The sequence below is a fragment of the Microcebus murinus genome, chromosome 3, assembly GCF_040939455.1.
Source record: "Microcebus murinus isolate Inina chromosome 3, M.murinus_Inina_mat1.0, whole genome shotgun sequence".
In the NCBI taxonomy this organism is placed as follows: domain Eukaryota; kingdom Metazoa; phylum Chordata; class Mammalia; order Primates; family Cheirogaleidae; genus Microcebus; species Microcebus murinus.
The window spans coordinates 77879225-77886807 of NC_134106.1; the positions used below are offsets into that span (position 1 = coordinate 77879225).

The 7583-nt window shown below is 51.0% G+C and overlaps 1 long non-coding RNA gene across 2 annotated transcripts; it reads right to left on the minus strand.

The window, feature by feature from the left end:
• Positions 1-1118: 1118 nt before the first annotated feature.
• Positions 1119-7293, minus strand: LOC105883614 (uncharacterized). Of its 2 annotated transcripts, XR_012918613.1 has the most exons (5): positions 6807-7293; positions 5903-6484; positions 4209-4321; positions 2970-3060; positions 1120-2296 (listed from the first exon to the last, which is right to left on the minus strand). It is a non-coding gene; the product is annotated as an uncharacterized LOC105883614 (long non-coding RNA). The 2 variants fall into 2 exon arrangements; XR_012918612.1 differs by having other exon boundaries at positions 1119-3060.
• Positions 7294-7583: the final 290 nt, after the last annotated feature.

The following is a 7583-nucleotide window of genomic DNA, read 5'->3' on the forward strand; positions in this document are numbered from 1 at the left end:
CGGCAGCGCGCAGGCTGCTATATACCCTAGAAGCACAACCCCTAAGCTGGGATAGGCCGCTCAGCTGTCGAGCCACCAAAGCATTAGTCCATAGCAGGACCCTTCGTTTGCATGCTTGCGCCACAGGGCAACCGACAATTGTGCGTGCGCTGAACTTGTTTGCTGCTCTAGGCAAAGCCGGAAACAGGCGCCAACTTGTAATGGCGTTGACACCGCGCCCCACAATTATTATCCCATTTTATATATGAGGAAACTGAGGCACAGAAAGTCCAAGTAACTCACCTGGGGTCACACATATTAAGTCACAGATCTGAGATACAAATGGAAATAAATCTGACTGCAGAGCCCATGTCTATGCTGTCCACTAAGAACCCAGCAAAGGGTCCTCATGGTCACCATGTCCAACAGGAAGACATGCTGTGAATGGTGCAGTCTTTGAGATGCCGGATAAGTTAAAGATGACAGTCCCTAGCTTTAATCAGGTTGTTGGCTTTGGGGATGGCTTGAGGGGCACTAAGGCGGCTTCACTGGGCTCTTCTAAACCTTCCTACTCGAGAATACATACTTAGAATTTCATTTTGTAGCTTAAAGCTATTTGCAGTTTGAGGTTTGTCAAAATGCCTCTTAACACCTGTGAGCTACTGCAAGGTGGCAGGTGGCTGAATTTCCAATCTTTCCCTGGCTTCCCCCCTGCCACACACACACACAGTTTTGATAACCAAGAAGAGAAGATGATCTTGAAGACCCTGAGGAGGCCAGGTGAACTCTGAGAATCTTGGGCCTCATCCACCACCCTATCTGCACTCAAAAGCCAGGGGAGTCTGAGCGGCTTATGCATAGCGTGGGCAGAAGGTCAGGACGTGCTCCGATGAGATCCATCCGTCTCCTAATCTCCAAGGCCGCTCTGAATGGGGAAGGCCAGAGTCCTTTCCCTGTTGCTTCTCCTCTGGGGTGGTTAATTCAATGTTGGTGGCCTCTAAATGCTAGAGCAGGGACGTTTTCTTCCTCGCAGACATGCTGGGATAAAGGAGGAGAGTGGCACACCAGGGCACCAGGCGTGGTGGAAGGGATGGGTGCGCATGGTGCGTTACACAGGTCGAGTGGCCGTAACAAAGCACAACAGACCGCGTGGCTTAAACAGCAGACATTTATTCTCTGACAGTTCTGGAGGCTGGAAGCCCAAGATCAAAGAGTCAGCAGGGTTGGTTTATCCTGAGGCCTTTCTTCTTGGCTTGTAGATGGTCATCTTCACCTGTGTCTTCCGTGGTCTTCCCTCTGTGTGAGTCTGTGTCCAAATTTCTTCTTACAGGGACACCAGTCACAGGGGATTAGGGCCTGGCCCATCTTAATTTAATCACCTTTTAAAGGCCCTATTTCCAAATATAATCACATTCTGAGGTATTGGGGATTAAGGCTTCAACATGCAAATTTTAGGGGGACGTAATTCAGCCCATGACGAATGGTGAGGGGGGCAAACTCCAAAGGCAGGCTCCTGCCCCAGCTTGTGGAGAATATCGGGGTCACGTGTCCCTGCAGGAATTCCTTGGGAGATGGGTTCATCCTTCCATTCAAGAGGAAGTCCTAGGCCTGGGGTGCCCCCTCCCAGGTGCCCTGCAGGGTGGGGGCAGTGGCCGTGGGGTCAGTGCTGGCCCATGTGGGGACGCCCACGTGCCTGGGCAGGGTTCGGCTTTGTCTGAGCAGGAGACCCAAGAGGGAGCAGAGGCTCTGTTCCTGCCCTGCTGTTCTGGAACATACTTAGGGGAGAACCAAGCTCCATGCTAATTTAACAGTTATTAATAATTGATAACTCCCATTCCTCCAGGATTGTTTGCACAGTGCTTGGAGGCCCGAGAATTAGCGATAATAAAATTTTAGCCTAAGATAAAACTGGGTTAAGAGTTTTTCTGCCTCTGTTTAAAATGTTTCTGTATAAAATATTCATTTTAAGTTATAAACTAATAAACAAAGATGTCCCCCGGAGGCTCCCATGTGTGCAAATCTAATGTGATAATGAAAGTAAAAATAGTAATAAACAAATGATAAGAAATTGATCACTTGGTAGACAATGAATAAATTTTTAGAATAATAGATTAACACGAAGAACTCGTGCAGGACAGGAAGGGGAAGCAGCTGGCCTCTGCCTCCCGATCTGTCCGTCCTCGGTGTTGTGTGACTTGGTGCCAGCAGCTCTTCCCTGTGTCCTTCCAGCGGGCCTCGTTGAGCAGTGACGATTTGACAGCTGCTGGGGTGATCTCACCTGACCCGTGTTCCTGACTCACCCTCCTCTGCTCCTCTTCTTTTTAAAAGTGATTCCATGAACACCAGAAGAGAAAAGGTAAAATGCAAATCCTTTGAGTCCTTAGTCCTGCCAAGACTTCCCTATGGCTGACAATGGATGCCTACCTCTCCCTCCTCCCCTTGTTCTTTCTACCCAGTCCCTAAGTATCCCATCCCTTAGGCCTCTTCCTAGATCTTCTCCTCTCCTCTCTATATACCTGCTTCTCGTAGCCTTAAAAAACGCCCGAGCTGACAGCTCCCAATTGATACCCCATGCCCAGACCCACCTCTGAGCCCCAGCCTCACACATCCCACCGTCTCCGAGACGCCTCCTTGGTGACACTCGGCCTTCTCAGTCTCAACAGCCCCCTCCATTGCTCCTTCTGTCAACATGAATGGCGACACAAGCCACTCACTTGCTCAAGACATAACCCCAAGGGTCATGCATGATGCCGCCTTCCCCTCACTTCCGTATCCAAGCCACCCAAAAGTTTCTGCAGTCCTACCTTCCAAGTGTGCTGGGATCTGCCCACCTCCCAGTCACCATCCTGGTCCAGCCACCATCGCCATCACCTCTGGCTAAGATTTGTGCAGTAGCCTCCCAACGGGTCTCCCCACTGTCATTTTGCCTATGCAACCAGCAACTAGAGTGATTTAGAAAGAAAAAGTAGACTGGGCACTGTGGCTCTCACCTATAATCCTAGCACTCTGGAAGGCTGAGGCAGGAGGATCTCTTGAGGCCAGATGTTTGAGACCAGTCTGAGCAAGAGCGAGACCCTGTCTCTACAAAAAATAGAAAAATTAACTGGGTGTGGTGGTGAGCACCTGTGGTCCTGGCTACTCAGGAGGCTGAAGCAGAAGGATCACTTGAGCCCAGGAGTTGGAGGTTGCAGTGAGCTATGATGACACCACTGCACTCTAGCTTGGGCAACAGAGTAAGACTGCTGTCTCAAAAAAAAAAAAAAAGAAGAAGAAAAGAAAAAAAAAAAAGTAGATCATGTAATACCACTCCCATCCCCAGTCTGCATAAAACCCCAGTGAGTTCCTATTGCACTTACAAAACCACCCAATCTTCTTACTGCACCCCAAGGCCCTGACTGAGGATGCCCCACCTGCCTCTCCAGCCTTGCCTCAACCCATTCTTCCCTCTTGTAGGGCATTCTGGCCAGACTGGCCTCTAATGGTCCCCTAGGACTTTATTTACCACTCAGAGTGAGATCCAGACCAGCGGAGTCAGCGTTACCCGGAACTGGTTAGAAATGTCAACCACCACCCCAGACCTCCTACGTCAGAGTCAGGATTTCAACATGATAGCCAGGTGGTTTGTGTGCAAATGAAAGTTGGGGAGCACTGCTGCAGATCAAGACATGCAGGCCCTTTCTACCTCGGGGCCTTTGCACGTGCCCATCTTTACCCTGGCTCTTCAAACGGCTTGTTCCTAGACTACCTCTGGAAATGGATGAGGTAAACCCTGGCTGCTTCTGGGAAGAGAAGTTTTGGAGACTAGTGCCAGGGATGGGAGAATTACTTTTTATTATATACTCTTAGTCACCTTTAAACAAACAAACAAAACACACCATTTTAACGGCTTTCTCTTTTTCAATCGTCAGTTCTGTTTACAGATTCTTAGAATCTCCCATCCTTACTTGGTATCACAGTGTCCTTTTATTTATTTCCTTCATAGTGCTCACCATAATTTGGTCATTGTTAGCTTTCTTCACTCATTGCCTGCCTCCCTGGCGGGGTCGCAGGGAGGTGAGGACAGTGTCTCTGCTGCTCTCCACCGTGCCTGCTGGCTTCAGGTCAGCGCTGCACGTCGGAAGCTCTGAAATGCTTACAAATGAGCTTCTCTGAAATCTTACAAACACACTCCTCTCTTCCTCTCCACGCAGTTTGCGTACTAGTTTTCTCCCCCGACTCCTGTTTCATACCTCCTGAGGGTCTCGGGTCCCCTGATGGCCCTGTCCTCTGTCTAGAAGCTCTGATCTTCCACTGGCCTTCCTGGTTTGGACCTTCGGTTCTGAGCAGCTTTCTTCTCCGGCTCCTGCACACAGAGCAGCTGACCTCACCCCAGGGTAACAGAGAGAAATGGAAGTCATCAGAAAAACTTCCTCACTTACCTGCCATGAAGCCCACAAACCTCTTCATGTTTGCGGCTATCTTTTTCTCCCTTTTGTTTGCTAAAATGACATTACTCTCTCTCTGCCAGTGCTCTGATCGCCCTCCTCCAGCGGTGTGCTGGTAAATGTTTAACAACTGGCTCTCCAGGAATAAAAGGCTCTGATTTGTGGAGTTTGCTCATTTTCATGGTGGAAATATTCCCACCAGCCAGTTTCAAGCCACCAAGGAGATACCAGTAAATGCAGAATTGGAAGAGATGCTCAGAGGTGCATCATTAGGTAGTCTCCACCATACATACACAGTGGGTAGAAATACACTCAATAATTTTTTATAAAATGTAGTAAAATAAGAAGGGATGAGTTTTCAGTATTTATTGCTTTGCTTTTTAATATAATCTATTTAACCGCAAGTTCCCATCATTTCATTTTTAATACTGGCAATGTTTGACGCCGGGCTCAGAAATTCCTGCAAAGTGAACAGTGGGCTTTCCCACCTGTGTTTGTCCTCACTGCCCATTTTACAGTTCCCATCAGTTCTCCAGCCACCACTGCCTGGCTTTTGCCCTGCACGCCGAGGAAACCTCTCTCACCTCCTGTTGCTCACCCTCTCGGATCTAAGGCCGTCGGACTCTGTGACCACTACTTCCAGGGCCCACAGAGCCCGGACTTCCTCCTCCCACTGTGGCTGTCCTATTGCTCACACTCCTTCCTCAACTCCTCTCCTCTGTGCATCTCAGCCCCTTCTCCCTCTGCACTCCCTCTCCCGCCCCGTCATCTCCTCTCTGTGGGTGACCCTCTGCTCTCTCTGCCTGCAGCCCAGTCTCCAGCTTCTGCTGCAGCAGGAGCCACCGTGTGCTGTGGCATTCATGAGCCAGGGAAGGAAAGGGTCACTGCAATGGCCTCGCGTCCCCATTCTCACTGGCCACCAGTCCATTCTCCACGTTTATCCAGAAACCCACCTTTCTAAAATGCAAGTTTTCAATACTGCTTACGAGCCTTCAGGAGGACTGCTGAAGTGGCCCGGTGAGCCCAGGCTTGGACCAGGTTGGTGAGAGTGAAGATGGAGATGAAGATGGAGGTGTCGTCACAGATGGGGCAGGCACTCACTGTGGGGGCTGGGGGATGGTTCACAGGTGTCTGGTGGAGGCACCAAGGTGGAGACGAACCATTCATTGAAATAGGGACTTGGAACTATTTCTACTCACAACACCTGTGACACCAAACGTGTGGGTTTGTTCCTCAAATCACCAATTCGCCAATACTCTGGACACCAGCTGGGTGCCCTACACGTCAATTCCATTTTGACACCACCCATTGGGAGTAAGCGTCAGCTCCCCCAGGTATAGGGCTCAGTCCCACAAGACCACCCCCTGCTGAGGCCAGTCACCAGTCCTGGACCCACATACTCCCAAGAGGCTATAAATCGGTGGGGAACCACAGCGCCCTCCTCACGTTTGATAATTTGCTATAACAGCTCGGAGAACTCAGGAAAACATTTTACTTACATTTACTGTTTATTATAAAGGCTGCTGTAACTCAGGAACAGCCAGACAAAAGGGTTGCAGAGGACAGGTATTGGGGTGGGGGTGGAGCGTCCATGCCCCCTCTGGACACGCCACCCTCTGGCACATCCGTGTGTTCACCAACCCTGCATTTAGGGGTTTCGTGGAGGTTACATCACTTAGGTGTGATGATGACATCACTGGCCATTGGTGTTTAGCTCAATCTCCCGTCTTCAACCTCCTTGGAGGGTGGAGGGTGGGGCTGAAAGTTCCAACCCTGTCATCAGTGGTCGGTTCCTCTGGCAACCAGCCCCATGCCGTGGCTACCTAGGGGCCTGCCTTAAACTCAGGCGTGGTGGAGAGGGGCTCATTGCGGATGACAAAGATATTTCTCTCACCTCTGTTACTCGAGAAATGTGAAGAGTTCTTGTGCTAGGAACCAGGGTTGAAGAAGAAACATGTATTTCTTACGATATCGCACTATTACAGGGGCTATCACAGGAAGACCAGATTTATACGCAGGGCAGGCGTCTAGATCTCCTGGTGTCTGCTGGGCAGGAGGCGGGTGGTGTTCAGGACAGAGGTCTGGGAAGGAGAAGTCAAGTTGGGAGTTGTTAGCTTGTAGGTGATAGTAACGTCACATAGATTGAAACAAAACTTTTCTGTGATTTTTCATGGATTTTAGAATAAATTCTAAACCCCTAGACGTTGTCTCCCACAGTGCCCACTCCCAGCTCAGTCTTGCTTTTGGTTTGGATCTGCATGCCAGCGTCCCTCCCTCCACCCTCCCGCCCCTCTCCTTCCTCCACCTCCTGCGAGATGGAGACGGCCTGCCTTCGTCAGCGTGGCTGCTGTGCCAAAATAGCCACGGTGGGTGGCTCAGAAACAACAGAAACTGATTTCTTACCGTCCTGGAGGCTGGGAAGTCCAAGATCAAGGTGCCAGCATTTTCAATGCCTGGTGAGGTCCTCTTTCTGGTTCATGGATGGTGCCTTCCAGCTGTGTCCTCATGTGGCAGAAGGGACGAGAGAGCTCTCTGGGGCCTCTTATTACATGGGCATGAATCTCATCACCGGGGCTCCAGCCTCATGACCTAATCACCTCCCCAAGGCCACCCCCCCCCATATCATCCTTTTGGGGGTTAGGTTTCCACATATGAATTTGGGGGACAGACACGTTCAGGCCACAGCAGTGCCCCTCCGGCCCGCTGCAGCAGAATCCTCTCTCGTCTCTCACTGCAGTTGTTACCCTGTGCCACCGCACGGGACGGCCACGCTGTCTCTGCCGCCACACACTGTCTGACTCCTCTTCCCGGAGAGCCAAGCGCCAGCTGGGGGCAGGGACCTCCTTGTTTGTCTCCCCTGTGCTTGCCTAGGGTATACCCAGTGCCTACCTAGTGGTGGGTGTTGAACGAATGTTGTGTCAGAGGAAGATGTTGTGACACAGCTTCCTGAGGCCTGGGAGCTGGCCCGGGGGGGATGCAAGCGCCTGGTCACCGGTCCTGGCCGGTTTCCCCCGGCCGCTGCACACGGCGTTCTCAGGGAGAAACCAGGACTTTCAGAGGATGCCTGGGACACGTGCCCGTTCCTCCCTTCAGTGTCGGCCTCACCTTTTCCTGCCACGTTTCAAACAGGTCTCGAAAGCCTGACCACTCCGTGAAACTTTCCCCAGACCCACCTTGAGT